This window comes from Haemaphysalis longicornis, unplaced genomic scaffold (genome assembly GCF_048455015.1).
Source record: "Haemaphysalis longicornis isolate Haplotype H1 unplaced genomic scaffold, Haemaphysalis longicornis Haplotype H1 scaffold_4, whole genome shotgun sequence".
NCBI lineage: Eukaryota > Metazoa > Arthropoda > Arachnida > Ixodida > Ixodidae > Haemaphysalis > Haemaphysalis longicornis.
The window spans coordinates 135,818,997-135,839,015 of NW_027526361.1; the positions used below are offsets into that span (position 1 = coordinate 135,818,997).

The 20,019-nt window shown below is 48.3% G+C and overlaps 1 non-coding gene across 1 annotated transcript; it reads left to right on the plus strand.

Annotated features, from left to right (window-relative positions):
* The first annotated feature begins 19,097 nt into the window (after positions 1-19,097).
* Positions 19,098-19,179, plus strand: Trnas-gcu (transfer RNA serine (anticodon GCU)). Its single transcript has one exon. It is a non-coding gene; the product is annotated as a tRNA-Ser (tRNA).
* Positions 19,180-20,019: the final 840 nt, after the last annotated feature.

Consider the following 20,019-nt stretch of genomic DNA (forward strand, 5'->3'; position numbering starts at 1 on the left):
TAGTCAGCACTTGTACTGTCTTTTCGTCCGTTAGTCCCCGTCTCTGCGCTGTTTTTCCCCCTGAGATATCAAACCAACTAGCCCAATCCCAAACCTTGTGAAGCACAATTCATTTTTGGCTTCCAGAGCTGCATACGCCAAATAAAATCTACCTCTTCCAGGTACGTGGTGTCATGTCTTTTCTATCTGCGCAGTGCCGTCAGTGTCACATTTTTTTTCGAATTTTTCTGCGCGAAGTTACCCGCGCTTTACGATTGGGGGCGCGTTAGAAGCACCCAGATACGGTATTCTGTTCCCCGCGCCCCGACGACTCAGCCCGACGAGCGAGCTAACCCACCCCCTGCCTCGGAGTTGACTGGACTCGTCGCGACGGCTCTCTGACCCACCCCGTCCGCTTATACATGGGGGTGTCGAGTCCAAAAAACCTGTTTATTTTGACTCAACGCACCCTCATCGGGTCAGTGTAAACGGGGCTATTGAGAAAGGGGAGAGCGACCCACGCTGGGCCGAAGGAGGCGCGGTGAGGAAATTCTGGGAAGCGATGAAAAGGCAGAGGGGACAACCCTGCTTCCTGTTTTATTTTCTGTTGTTTGTTTGGCATACTGATTTTGGTGATGTTTACCGAAGGACACGGCCGCGCTGCCCGCGCTGTGTTAGTATTCCTGCGCGCAGCAATGCTAGTGACAATTTTTTTTATGTACTGAGAACAGATACAACTTTTTCGGATGAAGAAAACAAAACGTTAAGCGATCTTGCATTTACCAAAAAAATAATTACTAGCGAACAGGTTAGAAAAAGATCGAAAGATTGGAACGTATCTCCGCACTATTTGCTATCGCGATGGACCTGCTTATACCTGGATGTACTCAGTCAGCCACATTTCGTCTCCTTGCTCATGCGCGCGGGCGAGGCGCGTGTTGCCTGTTGCTGGGAATTTCGACTCGACGGCAATGTGCTCGTGTAGATGGTGTGACGCCAAGCAAGTGTGTCGCTTTTAGGTGTCATAAATTTCGGTGTTTACGGGGACAGTGTTACAAATAATTCAACATCAACTTCAAGTCATGCGAAAATGGATACCTGCGGTACTGTGATAGGACTTTCATCGTACGCAAAACTCCAGGCTGAGTGATCTTACGAAGTGAAGAGACTCTTTGGTGCGAGAAATGCAGAACTTTTTTTGGTGTTCACGAATACTTTTCTAATCTACCCTGCACCACATGGGCATTGCAACGTACACAGAAAAGCTTTGGCCGCGGTGATGTGACAAAAATAATTATTTTTTCGCGAACTGAGAAAACTTACAAGCAAGTAATTTAGTGAACTTGGAAAAACGTTTTTTTATCATTGCATTGTGTGCGACCGTCTTCATTGTTTTATTGAGAGAGCATTTCCATTTTATCCACCGTACTTGTAGCTGTGTGCGTTGAGTACTGAGTGTAATGAACGACTTCTGAATGCTCTCTTTTCTGTGGACTACCCAGGACCTGTAGGTATTTGTGTCTCGGCGGGCGTTCGCGGGGAATGTGCCGCGTAGTGTGGCAGTCGAGCGAGTCACTGAAGCGTGAGCCAGAGTGTTGGAATGCGTGTGCTGTGTTTCTCGATCGGCTTATGTAAACAACTGTTTAGTGGTGGTGAAGTAGCACAGATAGTTGCCTTTATGTAATGAATGGAATGAATAAACCCCTTGATTTTGCTTTCCGTGAATGCCGGTGTTTAAGCCTTTTGTGAATGAAAACTGGCGAAGTGTTTGGAATCGCAACGTCGCACTCCCCGTATATCGCTGAAGTGTTCACAGAGCATATATTACAGAATGCAGCTAGGCACACAACCTAAGTGCCACAGGAGAAGTTCTCAGTGGCTGCTGCTGTCTCAGTGGCTGCTGCTGTCGCTGTGTTTCAAGTAGTGGTGATTCTCTTCTGGCTGCAGCCCATGCAAAGATATTGTATGGTCGGCTATTGAAAAACCTGCTTATGGTTGTCTTTAGCTATTTGGTCCAATTATCTTAGACATTTCTATGGCTGTCTTTAGCCATTCCTATAGACATCCCTATGGGTGTCTTTAGATTTTTCTATAGCCATAGTGATATCGAAAGAAGGGCTAAAGACAGCCATAGAACCGGCTATGGAAGAAGGTAAAGACACCATTAGGGGTTTCGATACGAATAGGTAAAGACAACCATAGAACCGGCTATTAAAGAAGCTAAAGACACCCATAGGAATGTCGATACGAATATCTAAAGACAACCACAGAAGCGGATATAGAAGACGCTAAAGACACCCACAGGAATGTCGATACGAATAGATAAAGACAACCATATATCCGGCTATAGAAGAAGCTGAATACTTCATAGGAATGTCGACAAGAATAGCTAAAGACAGCCGTAAAAAGGTTTTAGAAGAAGCTAAAGACACCCATAGGAATGGCGATACGAATCGCTAAAGACATCCATAGAAAAGTCTAAAGATTATTGGGCCAAATAGCTAAAGACGACCATACATATAATAGCCGACAATACAATAATTTTGTATGTGTAGAAACACGCAGAAGCTGAAAAACACCGCACAACCTGGCACAACGGCTCAATGAGCGGTAAAAAGATCCGGCTCGCTCTTGACTCGCTCACATGATAGGAGCGACGGAGGACGCTGAGCTACACCTGGCCCGGCGGGGCAGTTTTCAAGCACCGATAAAACATGGCGCCAAACTCGTACCGAACACCTGCCTCATGGCCTAGCTCGTCAGTTGGCTCTTCTGGGGCCGGCTCAGTTCGACAAGGATCAGTGAGCGGGCGAGAGCACAAAATGAGCTATACGCCTCGAGCTTCGCGATGGCTCCGCGGCGTTGACGGGATTTGCGCTGCGTGGCTGATAGGGGCTCGTGCAGTGTTTTGGTTTTGTTTTGCTTCTTTTCGCCATTCCGCGCCCTAAAAAACTTGTTATGGTGAAGTCTGTAAGTAATTAGTACGTTTAGGGAACTTCAAAAGCAGCTGCGTCTTCGTAGAGTACGCGATCGCCTGCAAGAGCTACCCGGGGACGCGGTTCTACGCGCTTCGTCGCCGCTCTTTCGGGCGTCGGCGACGGCAGCAGCATATCACCCATGTCGCCTCCAAAACATCAGGCACAAATGAATTCTACTGTCGCCTCGTTTAGACCTGATACTGGCCCAATGAGAGGTTGGCTTCATTTTGGAGCGCGGACAACGAACGCGGCTTCATTTCGAATATATACGTCGCAGAAAAATGTGTTTCGGGGATGTGATTACCCAATCCCGGACAACAACTAATGCCTGTTATAAGAATATAAACCATGCGAAAATGTTAAGTAAATTCCAAGCCTGTGCGTCGTTAAATATGTGCCCACACAGGCCACATAGCAAGAACAAAGGCAAGTTAATGAAACCACGGGGAAGAAATGCTTTGCAAATGCGGGATTAAGAAACATAATAGCTCTAACAGAAAAAAAAACAGTGCAGCTTCCGACATGCTAAAGACGTTCATCGAAACTTACGCGAGCTAAAGTTCACTAGACCAACTATACGAGAAATGCACTGCTCTTTAGCGAGACATCGGGGGGGGGGGGGGGGGGCAGCCGGAGGGGGACGCTGTGTACAAATGCGGAGCGGAATCAAGGAATGAAGGGTTTAGTAATCCCACATTCATCTCTCGTTCACTTTCCTTTTGTTTTCTGCTTCAACGAAGAGCTGATCGTACGGCGGATGCATTTTTGGAAGTATACAGGGTAGGCTAATCAACAATTAGGAGATGAAAGGTGTCGTTGGAAGAGTGTGGCATGTGATAAGACCCTCTGATTTCAGTTTCTGCTTTAGTCTGCAGGCTCCCTGTGCCATACAACGATATTTCGAAGAAGCATTTAGTCGCGGACGTGGATTATATTCTAAGCACGTCTCCTCGCTGCTCGCAGAGGATATACGTAGCGGATGGATGTTTTGGGGCGCTCAACTCACGACAAGACGACTCTGTCGTGTGCTGATCCCCGAGTATAATTATGCGTTGTCCGTCGTACTTTTGTTGAATATTCCCGAAATCAACACACACTGGCTTGTAAATGGTTGGGATCAATATCTGAGGTATAATATTGGCAGACGTAACTGGCGTTCTGTCAGGTATGAGTGCTCCGCTGAATATGTAAGCGCACAAAACCGATTTAAATCGAAGTTTACAGCCATAGCATTAACATCTGAGGAACCGGTGGTTACGGAGACACGGCTAGTAAATTCAGGTCAGTGTAACTACGGTCGGCTCCATCATACGCCGGTTCCACGACGCTGGCTTGTGGCACACACCTGACGCTTACACAGATCGAATATACCACTCTAAGATCGCTTCACAAACATTTACACTCTCGCAAACACCCCCCATTTGCGAACAGAGTGACTGCTCCACATGAGCATGGATTTCAAACGCCCGCAAACGGTAAATCTCAGTCGTGAATGTGCCGCAAAAGCAGCGGCGGCACTGGGGAGCGGGGCGCGGACTCCCGCGGCTGCTTTCGAAACGGGCCGCTAGGGGGATTTCAGTGGCGCCCCTACAGGCCGCTCTCGAGCCGTATAGATAGCGACATGGCCATGGCTGCAGGCAATATTTGCAGCAAGCATGCCAAAAAATTGCCCTGTAGAGAAGGCGCCCTCCGTCGTATGGGGATAAATTTAATCCCCAAATTCACCGGCTTCGCTTCTCTCGCCATGGGTCCTCCGACTGCTCGCATCAAATATAGCGGTAGTACCAATCAATTCCGATTCTACCGATCACTACGTACTATAGCGGCCAGTAACGACAATTCGCGGATAATTCAACAGTGTTTTTTATCTATGCAGACGCCAACGTACACAAATAAACTTAATTGCTACCACATGCTCCTGCTGGGCTCGCGTTCTTTATTTTCAATCATTTTTGTACATTTAAATAAGCGTAAAACTTTGTCGACTTCGCTTTACATCGAGAAGCTTTCTTTCTACGCGAAGCTCGTCTACGCACGGTAAAATTTCACAGGGGAGGCTGCAATTTGTATAATCATCCAAACATCAGCATTCTGTGTGTGATATCGCCATCATTCTTGCAGGAAAACGTGTTCTTCAGCTAGGGAGCTCTAATCGACAGCAACATTTTCGGCAGAGCTGCGTTGTTTTCACGGTGACTGGAGCGCCAAGTTTGCAAAAGCCCCGCTGGGGCGGCTTACAAACCCAAGAAATGGCAAAGTCTACCATACAGATCGTTTGGGTCATTGCTTGTGATGAGAGCCACATCTTTTTTGAGCCACTTCCCGCGTACCCAAGCGTTAGGAACCTGGTGAAAAGCAATTGAATTCACCGCGAGCCTGCGGGATAGCTCAGCTGTACCCAACAAATATCTTCGCGTAGGATATGTTCCATGAAAGTACGACGCTAACATATTGCATAATCTTTAGGCACGGTCCTTCACGAACGTGTTTTTTTGCCCAGTTTTGTCGCCCACCCTACTCTAAGTCGACATTACCCTACCATCATTATTATAGCACAGCATAAGCTTAACGGGACGACACAAGGAGACAGCCCAAGCGCTAGTGTGGTGTCCTCTCACCCCACGAAGATTTCGCAGTGCTAGCATACTGAGTGTATACAAACTAGCCCAGTTCTCGACCTTGTTATATCCTACAATCTTGACATCCGACACACTGCATCTACTCATTCAATAATTACTTCTCATGCTGCCGCTACTGTTCATAAGAAGCTGAATGCCAAAACTTCTCAGGAAATGTCCTACGCTCGTTAGTTTTTTGTTGTTTTGCTCATGCTATGCATCGTAACCCAATTAGTATTAAACGCGCTCCAAGTCCTTCTCACTGTTTTTTTTTATTTTAGTTCACTGTATGAGGTAGTGTGCGCAGTGCTTCTTCCTGTTCAGTTTTTTGTTACATGCTATAGGCACGTTGCACCGCTCAGAGGCCATTTTGAGCGCAGCACATTTCCTAATAAAGTTGTCTGTAGCGCACGCTAGGGCATCGATAAAGGAGCGGCGACTTCTCGAGCAGTTATCTCCACTTCCTGCAGCATGCCCTGCCAGCAATTTATGGGGTTGACATTGAGACACGGAGTAAATAAAGAGGGCTGTAATAAATGCCTCGGTTTTTCCGTGTCATTTGCAATATCTGCACTGTGACTGGTCGTCTACAATAGCAACAGCTGACGCATTTTCGTCTGCGCCACTTAAGCTGTTCGTTCTTCTCGCCTCTGTTATCACCACGTTACCTCGATACCTTCTTTGTGTGGGCGCGCGTGCGTGACTCGTGATAATCCCGGCTGTTGGTGCCTGAGACAGAGCGCCGGCACTTTCGCATAATGAAGGCGACGAACCAGGCGCGTGATATGCGTAGCATCGTTCACAACAGAAGTTACCCGCGTAACCACCAGGATATAGAAAACGGTGCCGCTCCTTTCGAGTCAAGTATCAGCGCAACGTTCCTATAAAACAGGCGCTGAATAATCATTTCCATATTATTCTTTCAGATGTACGGACGCTATGTAGCGCGTGCAATGCGACGGAACGCGTTAGCAAATGATAAGCAGCTGTGGACAGTTTTTTGAGGACGATACTTGAGAGGGTGCGCGTTCGGTGGACGCCGACCGTGTGCGCGCTTTTACGAGCCTGGCCAAGTAACAATTTCGTGATAAAAAATTTTGTTTGAGCCCACCACCGATACCACAGAAGGCGTGCAGTTCTCGGAGTGTGAATTGGTAAGGACTGAGCCAAAAGGACCGAGAGGAAGACGAAATAACAACGATGGCAGGCCGACCAGACGCGCATACAGCGGGGAAATTGGGATTAAATGCAGCTTCAGCCAGTGCAGTGCCATCAGAAGAACTTAAAAGATACAAACAGGCAGTAACCAATTCGAGGCGCTGAATCAGTGAGCGTGCGTAGTCGCTGTCTATAAAGCCGGTCGTAGGCGAAAAGCGGCTTCGTCTCTCCTAAAGAACCACGGCTGACATTTACTGAACCACGGCTCACTCGCACTTTAAAAAGAGCCACTCCAAAGATCCGGCTCGCTTGTCAAAGACACATCTTTCCCGAGGGCGGCACTTTTCGGAGGCACCGAGTTGAGATGTGCAGTCGCCTTTGTGCGAGCCATGTAACGTTTTTGTTACACTGTACATGATGTATATAAATATTGCTTCAACTCTTCGTCGGGTTGAGAACTTCATCGCTCTACTCTGAGGTGCAACGATAGCGGGTGGAGCTCGGCAACGTCGCAGCACCGGTGACTGCGCTCAGATGGCCGGTCGCAACAGTGGTGGCTGAGCAGATATAGCCCAGTCCCGTCGCTCCGTGCCGTTAAGCCTGAAAAAACTGTACACGTTTTTTGTAGTCACAAAGCACCCAATCCCGTTACTCGCAACAAAAGTGCAAGAAGCAAGTTACAACGTCAGAACAGTTCAAGCTTGAGCCGGCTGCAAGAAAATCGCTTGTTTTTGTCTCGGCCTCGCTTCGTCCCGTTTGTTGCGCTGCCCCTACCCTCAAATTTACCACCGTCTCGGAACTAACACCCAAATAGTTGCGATACCACAGGCAGAGCAATTACCAGTCTACACGTTAGTGCTATCTCAGGGTGAGGACATAAAGGTTTGTCATAATAAAGAAACGTTAATTCATTCTCATGATCATGATAATCATAATCAGGCTTGTAAAGTCCACTCGAGGACAAAAGCTTTCCCTAAAGATCTCCAGCCACGTATTTTGACTGCTAGCTGAGTCCATTTTTTTCCTCCAAATTTTCATAACTCATCTCTGCATCAAGTCCTTCGCCGACCCCTTTTGCATTTACTGTATAGTATAGCCCCTCCGTCAAACTGATGTCCAATCGAGAATTTAACAGGCAAAAGCATCCTCTGGTCACACGTTCGGTACAAATATCGCGAACTGCTTGTGAGTCTCTATACTTCCTGCATACAGAGAGCAGTGTGTACAATTTATGGCTGTGGCAGTTTTCAAGCTGATTGTAAACTCATCTTGTCTGAACGAAGGTTGCTTTCAGTACGTTCTGTTATTTGTCAAGTCTAGTTGTGCAAGAGAGCCCGGCACAAATTCATTGCACGGGGTGACGCGCCGACAGCGGGGCCAATTCACGCCTCGACCACACCAGACCAAACCGCCCGTGGAAGACAGGGCCAGACTTTCAGCGCTGCCGAGTGGCCTGTCCCTTTTGCGTAGTGGCATCTCGGTGGAATCATGCATCGGGTCAACGACCGGCAACAGACATGCCGCCACACGCCTGGAGGCTGCTTCGCGGAGACGGCGTGGGCATCACCCTCCCTTTCCCCAATCGTGGCGGATGGGCTGACGTAGCCGCTTCGCCTCCATTTGCCAGATTTCAACCTTCACCCAACGAGAGTCCTTATTGGAGCGATTCAAACTTCACGGGGCTACAACGAACTTCCGGGACTATAAAAGCCCGCCCTGAAGCACTTATCGTCGACATTCTTTGGGGGCTGTTTTCTGAGGTACCCAGTGGAGACATGCTGTCGCCTTTCTGCGAGCCATGTAACGCTTTTGGTTGCCCTTGTACATACTGTATATAAATGTTGATTCAACTTTTCGTCGGCTCAAGACCTTCATCGCTCTGCTCTGCGCTGCATCAATCACGGTCGGAGACAGGCACTGTCGCTACACTGGTGACTGCGCTTGCATGGCCAATCGCAAACTTGGCGACTGCAGTGAGATATACAGTCCCAACAGTCGCAGCCAGTCGTTTTGATGATGATGGTTGGGTTTTTATGACGGAAGGCCGACTAAGGGCAAACAGCGCCAGAGAAAAGGTTATTTAATGAAGTGAAGTGGTTACCACAAAAAGGTAGGTAAAAAAACATGTAAACCGAACACAGTAAAATCAGTTACAGATAATGGTGATGGCTGGTGTATGGGGCCAGTTTTGATTATGCGTGATAGGAAATGAGGTTTAAAAACTTAACGTCTGACAAATACTGAAACACACGTTTCACGGAAACCATGGCATCGTCACCCAGAAACAGCGATGGATGTAGGGGAATATGTTGTCTGTAGAGTTCTCTGAAGTGTTTGTGTCGTGTTGTGTGAAGTGTCTTGCATGTGATTAGTGTGTGCACTACGTATAGGGCCTCTCCGCACCTGCTGCACTGGGGTCTAGAAGATCCCGTCAGCAGATACGAGTGCGTTGCATGGGTGTCCCTATCCGCAGCCTACCCAAGGCGACTTCCGTGTGCCTGTTGTGTGAGTCAGCTGTGTAGCGTCCCAAGTGTGGCTTTATTACATGTAGTTTGTTGTCTGTCTGTTGGTTCCAGTGGGTTTGCCATGTTCTGCGCAAGTGTTGTCTTATGTGTGGCTTGAGGTCTGTATGTGGTACGGTTATGTCTACAGTGTTCCTGAGTGCAGCAGCAACCGCCCTCTCGTCTGCCAACTTGTTCTCAGCGTGTCCTGGGACCCAGCAGAGGAGCAGCTGATGCTTCTGCACATACACAGACATAATGGTGTTGAATGCAAGATTAACTATGTGGTTTTTTGGGGGTGTATGCGATGATAGTGTGCGAACAACACTCAAGGAATCTGTGTAGAAGATAGGCTGCGGAATTTTATTTTCAAGTATATGTCGTACACTGAGTAAACTTCCATACGCTTCTGCTGAAAAAATTGTTGTGTGCACGCTCATGGTTCTGGCTGCATTTAAATTCGGACCATGAGCAGCGCAGGAGACCATAGTGTAGGTTTTAGAAGCGTCACTGTAAAATTCTGCAAGTGGGTATTTAAACTGCAGAGACAGAAAGTGCTGCAGTATTGCAGCTCGCGGTACCCGATTTTTGTCAAGTTTTATAAAAGAAAGGTCCTAGGACCCAGAGCGAACTTTCCAAGGCGGTAAAATGTTTGAAAAGGGTGACCTGCACACATCTAAAAACGAAGCGCTGAGATCCGAGGCTCGCTCTCTCACTCTAAGTGAAAAGGGCAGAGGAATGGATGGGCGATTTACAAAGAGCACAGATGTGCATGTGTTGTTAAAGACAGGATAAAAAGGGTGGTTATTCAGCGATGAAATTTTAAAAGCAAAAAGTCCATGTACGTCCGTTGGTTCGCAAGGCCCCACTTATTACACTCGACATACAGACTCTCGTCAGGGCTAGTGCGAAAAGCACCCGAAGCAAGCCGTAGCCCCAAGTGCAGCATTGGGTCAAGCATTCGCAACGCTGGTTTCGTCGCCGACCCATATACCACACCGCCATAGTCTAAACGAGAACCAACCAAAGTAGTATAGAGCTGTAGTAGGAGTTCTTTGTCAGCCCCATAGGATTGGTGGGAGAGAACCTTAACCCAGGCAGCACAGCAAGTCTGATTCTTGACCGGCCAACCTACTGTTGTTTTTCGGAATGTGCGGCCATCGGCAACAAACTGGCCAGCGTTGAACATAAGATAAATGGTTTTAATACGGCCACCATTCTTAGCGCACGTTTTCGGCAGCCCCTGTTCTTAAGTTGGACAGCTTTCACTCGTTACCCGTCAACACGGTTTCCCCTCGGCGAAAGTTACTCAGAAGTTATCTGGCGGATCAACCACCGGCGATGAACGGCACTTGCTCCAGCAACGTTCAATCAAAAGACAGGTGGCAGGTTTCCCGCCAGCGAGTACCCGCCTGTTGCTTGATAGCGGGTTTACAAAAGATGATCAGCTTGGGCACAGCCACCAGGCGACCGCTTTGTTCCCGCTTGAAGGGGAACACATGATGAATGGCTGTTGTGCAGTTCTATCGTACTCGCGTTTCGTAGGCAGCCGTTATTCAAAAGCGGTTTTGGAAACGTACGTTATCCAGTCCGCTTATGAATCGGCACGCTCCTGGTTTTCGAAAGGTGAACGGCTGACGCCTGTCGCTGGTCTAGCACCGCCCGTGGCTAATAACTGGAATTCCGAAGGTCATGCGTGAACACGCGCCCAGGCACCGAACAGTGGGCTGTATATACATGTGAACTCATGGACAAATGCACGAAGACACAAAAATATTAACCGAATGCGCTAAATCAAAGATAATGGATAGTGAAGACAAAATAATGGATGGCTAGTGGTATATTTGGAAAGGCACATTTTCAGTCTTGTGTTGTGAGATGTGTTCGCGCTTTGTGGATATTCTGCTTGCCACTTTGGAAACACGTGAGGCTAAGGATAAGCTGAAAGGCTGCTGCAAACGATCGACAAACGGAGGCGTTTTCCAGTACCCGTACAAAGAAAGTTCGGTAAGTTCATTTTTGCTGGCTATTTTCTTGCGCGACTGAGGTTGGGTGCAGAAACGTGTTACGTCTATATTTCCCGCTTCCGCTTCAGTCTCACGGTGTGGTTCACGGAAGATAAATACAATTTACTGATGCTGACGACGCTCGATATGTTTAGCGTTGCTGATGGACAGGTGGCAGGCGCAGCGGAGGGTGCTAGGATGTCTGAAATAAGTGCCAATGCTCTTGATAACATCGTGAGGAATGGAGGAGTTTTGTACCGTACGCAGGTTTTTATCGCACGAGCTCTGTTAATACAGAGTGATAAAAGTTAAGTGGAAATGTTTTTCTAAAAATAGGTGCTTAGATTTACGCCAAGACCACCTCTACAGTGAGGTTATTCTCCCAGGGGGACACATATTTAGGAGGTAATTATCGATGTATGTGATTTAATTAACTAACATTGATTAATTACCTTTTTAGTGGCTGCAGTAACCAGGCATGTTTGTATTGGGAAGTTAGACCCAATCGTGTTTCTACGCAGTTTCAATTGGCGGAATTCTTCTAGCGCATCAGTAGTCGGAGATATGAAACGGCGAAGTTTAATTGCCATTCGCATGATTACGCATGCTACAAGTCAAGGTCGCCGCATAGCTCCCCCTATTGTTCTGTGTTTCGATAGCGCTACCGAGTACTGAAGATTGCGATAACGCAAGCCAAGAATGAATGGGCGCCAGTTATCACTTTTTCCTGTGCCTCCACCCATTTGTCGAACTAAACACCATACACAGCAGGCACGTCACACAAGGGAAGAGCTTCGCGGCGGTGCAGACTGTCTTGCATGAGTAATTATGCGAACGGCAATTAAACTTCGCCGTTTGATATCTCGTACTACCGATGCACCAGAAGAATTCTGCCAATTGAAACTGCCTAGAAACATGAATGCGTCTAACTTCCCTATATGAACATGTCTGGTTACTGTAGCCACTAAAAAGTTAATTATTCAATTTTATTAATTAAGCCTCCCAAATCACTAATTATCTCGTATTTATGTGTCCCACTGGGCGCATAACCTCACTGTAGAGGTCGGCTTCGCGTAAATCTAAGCGCCTATTTTTAAAAAACCTGTGGACTTAGCCTTGATCACCCTGTATATGTGGCTGGGCGGTTTCACCACACGATCGTGTGACGTCGATAGCTGGGCCACTTTAAACCAGGTAAAATACAATATGCGACTGCTCAACTTTTCAGAGCGAAAACTTCCCTCGAGAAAAAAGGAAATACGGGATAGTTTAAAAATCTGATCTTTGCAATAAAAGCGTTTTCCAATTTTCATTTTTATCTGATCCCTGGCTGAAAACCTTTCCTAATGCTTTCTCGGGTTCTGTTTCTTTGGAAACTATTTCTTTTCTTTAACCAATTGTTCTGTTCTGTTCAGGAGCACCTAGGCTGAACGCGCGAAAGCTGTGCGCTCTCACCTTGAGTGGGGTGCGGCTTACGGCGTTCTCTTTGGGTGCCTTCGCTATATCACAGGCCGGGGAGTTTTTTTTTCTTTAACGCGAAGGGGTTTATTTCCTGTCTGGTGCCACAAAAAAAAGCAGGCAACGCTGCCTACTCTCAAGCGCGTGCTCAATCTGGTAGGGCGTTTTCACAGTAATGAACGTTTTTTGTCGATTGATCTCGTTGGACGGGGACTATTTAGTCGGTCACTCAAACTCCTTGCGCACTCAAAACACAACAGAACCCCCAAAACTCTACAAACACGTTCTCGCTTAGAAGAGGTTGGTACACAGCGCCGACGAACAGTAAATTTAAGCAAATAGTACAGCCATGGCCGTATTGACGTTGTTTAGGCCATGCCAGGGGTGCATAATGAGCAAAATTAAAGAGAGTGCGGTTGGTTTTTCCGCGTCTTTCACAGTGATTTGCGCGCGCACCGCTTCACGTGCACGTGTAATATTTGGCTCAGGTATTCCTGGCAGTGTAATCTAAACGTCGTGCATGTTTACTTCCGCTGCTCCAAGAGTGTTGTAGGGTCCCTTTAAAGCAAGGTACATTGCACATTAGCAGTGTTCATACCTGTAGGTGCATCGAACTTCCTTTCTTAGTTTGGTGACACTGTCAGCTGTGCAGAGCTGTAACTTGTCCTTTTTTCTTTTTGTTATTTGCTGCAGGTGCTCCTGAGCATGTCAGCTGTGGTTTCCATTGAAACTCTGCCTATGACCACAGTAGCGGTTGTATCAAATGGAAGCAGCGTCACTGTAGGAGCAGCAATTCAGAAAATAAATCTGCACCACATTTTGTGATCAACAGTCTTTATCAGTTGCTGAATTTAATTGTTTTTTTAAAAGCACGAATGATTGCTGTTACGAGGGTATAAATTCTGCTCTTGGCTGTAGATACTGCTCGACTATACCCATTCTAGGGCTGGGTGAAAGAGCTGCAGCACCACAATTAATATGCCTCCTGCAGTGGAACGGCCGGACGAGTATGTTGCATGGCTAAAGTTCAACCATAGGTGAGCGGCTCTGGTTCGACAGCTGGCCCCCAAGGAAGGATGAATAGCCGTCGTCGGTAAAAGTTGAAAGGCCGTGGGTTGTTAAAGGTTGAACAGCCGCCGGCCGATAAAAGAACTGCAAGACGACGGCAAAGTCTGGTGGCCGAATGGCGGTTGTAGGCCCCTTGGCGATGCTTTGGTAAAAGGTGAGCAGCTGTTCAGCTTACACCAGGGAACATTCAGCACATGGCCAAGACCCACTTTTGAGTATGGGCTTTACACTCTCATGGACCAACGGCGGAGCAGAAATTACCCGGCCAGAGATGGACAGCTCATGCTTAGCCGTACATGGTTGTGCTGCTTGGGAAGGATATTCATTGTTTTCAGACATTTATGCTTACGTTTCTTGATATGTGGGATGCATCTGTTTTTGTGGTCAAACACCACACCTAAAAACTTGTGCTCCTTGTTCACAGCAAGCGACATGCCATTAAGAGTAATGTCTGGGTCCATTAGGACCCCGCGCCTCCTGGAGAACACAACGCAGGAGGTTTTTACAGGATTTAATTTAAAACCATTCTTGTCTGCCCAGCCGGCAAGTTTTTTGACGCCGAGCTGGACTGGACGTTCGCCTATTGATATATTACATGATTTAAAAGATATCTGCACGTCATCTACATACATTGAATAAGATATTGTTGGAGGCAGTGCTCTTCGAAGAGATCATATTTACTATGAAGAGAGTGCAACTCAACGCGCCAACTTGCGGCACGCCATTTTCTTGGAAGTGAACCTTTGAGAGTGCACAGCCAACTCTTACTCAAAACGTTCTCTCTGACAAGTAACTAACAAGGGTGTTCAACATGTTAGCCCAGACACTGAATGACTTGAGGTCACTAAGGATCCCATTATGCCAAGCGGTGTCGTAGGCCTTCTCGAGGTCGAAAGAGACAGTTAAACAGTACTGCTTATGCACGAAGGCATCCTTGATGTATGAGTCAAGAAGTACCTTATAGGCTGCCTGGCAGCTCTCGAGAAGACCGCTGTACTCAAGGAAGTACACGAGCCTGTGACTTACCATCTTCTCGAAGAGCTTGCACAGGCAGCTCGGCAAGGCTATAGGACGGTAGCTTGAGGGGGACGACGGGTCCTTTCCCTCCTTCAAGAAAGCCACTACTTTGGCCTCCCTCCAAGAGTGTGGGATGTACCCCGAAAGCCATATTTATTATATAGATTGAGAAGTGCTTCAAGATTGTCTACGTGTAGCTGTTGTATCATTGTATATGTGATAATGTATCGGCCCGGAGATGAGGGTTTACACGTGCTCAAAGCAGCCCTCAGCTCATGCAGTCAAATCTCTGAGTTATAAGAAGATGTTGACCTAATGTTACCTAGTATAGGCTTCTTTTCGGCCGTTTGTGTTTCATGAAAGTGTTTGTCTAGTGTGCTGAACTGGACCCGTGTTCGAAGTGTTGTGCGAGTGTGTCAGCCTCGTCTTCGAGTCTGTCCCCTGTTGTGCTGACCAGAGGCAGGCTGTGTGTTTGTTGTCCTTTGAGTTTGCGTATTCATGTCCATACTTTCCGTGTGTCTGTGTAGCAGTTTATTGATGTTATGACGGAACGCTAACTCTCTGGTTTTGCCTCGCGGCGCACACGTTTTCCTAATGCTTTGGCCCGTTTGAACAAAATGAGGCTACCCGGTGTAGGGTACCGACGAAGGGTACCCCACGCCTTGTTCTAGGCCTCTCGCGCCCGCCGACAGTCGTCATTCCACCACGGCCTTTGCTGGCTGCGCGGGGCACCAGACGCGTGGGGAATAGACTTTTCGGCGGCATCGAGGATGTGCGCCGTGGCAGTTGGGTAGCTTCCTCAACGTGTATGTGTCCTATGGATGTGTGTTGTAATTTGGATGTCTCTGTGAATGTATTCCAGTTAGCTCTTGCTTCATTAAACTTCTTCTGGGAAGATGGACTGCTCGGGCCTGTACCTATATGCGTTAATGAAGTGGGGAAATGGTCACTACCATATGGGTCCGCGCGCACACCCCACTAAAGACATGGACAGAGAATTGCAGAACCAATAGCCAGGTCAAGATGTGAGTATGTGTTGTGACCTATGTTATGGTATGGAGGCTGTTTATAGTTGAAAAGGCCTGCTCCTGAAGATGTAAGGAATTTCTCTATCAGGCGACCTCGGGCATCTGTTGTGCAGGAGCCCAAAGAGAGTTGTGTGCATTAAGGTCGCCTGTTAGAATGTACGGGTCGGGCAGCTGGTCGACCAGCGCCTCGAAGTCAGAGCTCGAAAGCGCATATTTAGGACAAATGTAAATGGAGAATACCGGTATCAACCTATTAAAAATTATTGTGCGGATGGCTACAGCGTCAAGGACGGTGTTCAAGGGGACAGGGTGGCATTGTAAGGATTTTCGGGCGATTATGGCCACACCGCCAGAAGAGTGTGTGCAGCCATCCTATCCTTACTGTATACCAGGTAACTATTCAAGAAATTTGTGTGTTTGGAATTCAGCTGTGTTTCCTAGACACACACTACACTTGGCTCATTGGCATGCAGAATCTCATACACGTCCTCAAGATATTCAGAGGGCCTCTGCAGTTCCATTGAACTATGTTTTCTGTTCCCATTACGATGTGTTAGAGCTACTGGAGTGTGAATATTACGTAAGGTCTTTCGGGGCTTGCACTCTTGGGAGGGGCTTTTTTGCCTTCTCTGGAGGTTTAGATGGAGGGACCCGCTCCTTCCTCTGCGAAGCAGACAGGAAAGCTCCCGTATCCATCTCATCATCAGATTTGGAAGGGGTACCCGGCGTACCGGACCCCCCAGACTTGGCAGCCTTTCTGGTGCCCTTCGTTTGAGCCGCGACCGCGGAGGGAGTCAGGAGCGCCCTGGATGGCACACGCGGTGCGGCGGATGTGGAAATTGGTGCAGTTTATTCCGTCTCCATCTCTTCCGGGCCCTCGCGTGTGCCTTGGGCCGGTGGAGAGGAGGAATAGGTGGGTGCACCAGCATCCCCACCGAGCGTGGATGCCACCACAACCGCTGCTAGCTCAGCGAGCGGTGCGGAATGCGGTGGGGCTGCAAGAGACAACCCAGGGGGGGCGGGAGTGGGCGCGGGACGAAGTCCGACTCTCGGTACTGGGTCCCCACCAAAACAAGACGCCGCTATGCCCCCCGGCGAGCTGCGTCGGCGTACCTTCCCAGCAGGAAAGAGGCGAACCTCTTTCGCGCCTCCGAGAAGGTGATGTTCTCTGTGACCTTGATGTTTATTATTTTATTTTCTAGCTCGAACTTCTGGCATTTTCTGGAGTACGCCCCGTGTTTGCCCTGACAGTTAATGCAGAGGAGTCCTTCTGAACTACAATTATCAGAGGGATGACCTTGTTGCGCACACTTGGCGCATGTTAGTTGGCCCCGACACGAGTTGGTACCATGCCCAAACCGCTGGCACTTGAAACAGCGCCGCGGGTTCGGGATGCACGCTCGGACGGAGCACCGCATGAAACCAGCATTGATATGGTCTGGAAGTACAGAACGATCAAATGACAGGATGCTATGTTTTTGTGGGTAATACCTTATCGTCTCTCCTAATTGTTATGCGCCTGACAGCAGTCACAGCTTGAATTCTCATGCCTTCAAGAAGATCGGCCTCTGTCTCATTTGCAAGATCTGCCTCCGAGATCACGTGTTTTTTAGCTATTATCGCTGAAGGAGAGATGAATCGAGCGGCCCTTTTTAATTCTTTTTGGATTGACTGAACCAGGAGGTCCAGTAACCCTCTTAAATGGGGGAGTTTTAAGGTCCACTTGTAAGGTCCACTTATGAGGTCAGTGGCCAGGCGCGCAGCCACGAGTGTCAACTCGCCACTCTGTCAGGCGGCGTAGCACTGCCAGCACTGCTGAGCAGTCGGCGCCAATTTGTCACTGCACGCACGGGAGACGGATTGTCTGGCCGACGCATTGCCGCTGGAATAACCCCCCATTGAGAACGCAGACGATGCCGCCGGGTTCCGAAAACCGTCGGCGTGTCGCGCGCGCGGTACCGACGTCGGAACGCGCGCCGCATAGTCGCCCCCTTTCGCCCTCACCCCTCGGGGTCACGCTTGATTGCTCGCCCGCGTGCGGGCTGTTGACCCAAAGATGGTGGCGCCTTATTGAATATTCCATAGTGTGCTGAGTGACAGCTGTCTACGTGAATTTTGTCCCTCCCTTACGCGTGTACGAATGCTACAGGGCGTTCCCGAGAGAGCGTGTTATCGAGGTGTTATAAGGCCGAATTTGGCCGCTAGAAATGGTTCTTGTCTGAGCGCTGAGCTGGGAACTTCCCGGCAGGACAAGGAGTCTCGACCGTTAAAGCTAGTTTGCGATTTGTGAGCCCCGCAAGGTAGAGGTTCGGATCGCGTCGGAAGTTTAGGGTACAGCGCCGTACCGAGCAGCTAGACGGATCCTGCGGCGAGACAGGGTCTTGGGCGTCATTTCTCGAGCGGGCTGTCTACGCTCCGAGGATAGGAGAGTTAGACGAAGGTTGAGAATCTCCAGTGATTTGTATGCACTCGGAGCTAGCGTCAAGGTGAAGTTTAAAGTTTTTCCTGTTATTATTCATGTACCCAGTTATCCCACTGTAAATAGCTTTATAAGAACTCTTCGTTTCACTTAATCAACCCCAACGCCTCGAGTTCGCAGATGCGACTGCCATCTCCAAGAACTTCAACCCCATCGACCTGCCAACCCCCTGCCAAATCAATCGGACCCCGGTCGATTGGGTTCCTGAACGACACCGGACTTCGGGGAAATTAACCACAACAATCTTTACTATGTAATTTGCGACGTCCTGATCTAAATACTTAGTGTGTTGAGTGACTACGTTCTGCAAGCATTTAGACTTCAAAAACGTTGAAAGAAGTGTAATGAGGTCCCTTTAAAAGATGATAATAATGTTTGCGAGCTGTAGCAGACTGAGAAAAAATGCGGGGCCTTTAGACGTGCATCTGGCATAACTTCCAAATCGACGAAAAGCCGTAGCTGCAGCTGCAGCGGACTAGCTAAGGCTAGCTACAGTAAAGCCGGTACCGGGCTAGTTGGTGTCGGGACTTTGTTAAACGTATGCCGTTTAACTATACGAGACGAGGAAGTGGTGGCATATGTATATACATTTTCTTTCATTCATTAACAACTTCAGCTGCTAGACCTTATAGTTTTAGCGAACCAAAATTTGGCTGCAATGCATTTAAGACCATGACCTGGAATCGGTCTTGACTGCCTACGTGACAGCAAAATTTATCTCGAAAGTACTAGCGGTTTGACGATCAAAATGGAAACCATGCGATAATACGTGATTGGCGCCCTGCCAGGAACATCGACGTTCATCGGGACGAGGTGGCCGAGAGGTTAAGGCGATGGACTGCTAATCCATTGGGCTCTGCCCGCGTGGGTTCGAATCCCATCCTCGTCGGGGTGTTCTTTTTTGTTTGTAAGGCTGTGCCAGCTTTGCCTAAATTAAATTTATCCTGAACGGGTTTCTCAGCCACACTCCTCGAACCCACACCCTTTACATGAGACACCCCAAAGCGCCACAGATATTTAGTGACACCCAAACATGACCAGCAATAACGCGTCTTTTCCAGATCCGCAAAACTACTGTAGCTTTTATCTCGGGAACGGTGCATCACTTTAGAACAAAGTAACCGAAAAAGAAAACAATTCGACACACCTGGTCAAGAAACCAGCATCGAAATGACCGACATGTTACACAAACAACCCCAGCTGCCCCAAAAAATTATTCACGCAGTCACGTTACAATCACCGCAGACAAGCAGTTCACATGTCGCAACTACCTGTTCGTCAGTATGTGACCGCTCGCCAAAAAAATCACTACGTCTTCCCAACACCTAACCTGGACTCCTGGAGACGAGTCTTTCAACGGAAATGACGCGGCGCATGCCACTGTCCGAGTGCTTACTCTTCGGGCCGTTTACAAAACAGCCAAGACCCGGAGTGCCCAACGCCGTAGCTATGTGGATGTCCTTTGCCACTACTGACACGAACATCTATACAGTCCCCACCGCCCCATTCCCGGAACGCTCAAAAATTGGGCCCATCTCCCCGCGAGGGGGACTCGAGTAAATGCGTCGCATAGGGGGTGGGTGTATTGCGTTAACGTTCAGTGTTTTGGGAGTTGGTGGTAGTGAATGCGTTGTATCAGCAGCTTCTTGACGTAGTTTGAATGAGTCAAGGATATAAGGCGCGTTCGTAGCCTCCCACTCTGTGTCGGCTTTGCGCGCAGTGGGTAGAG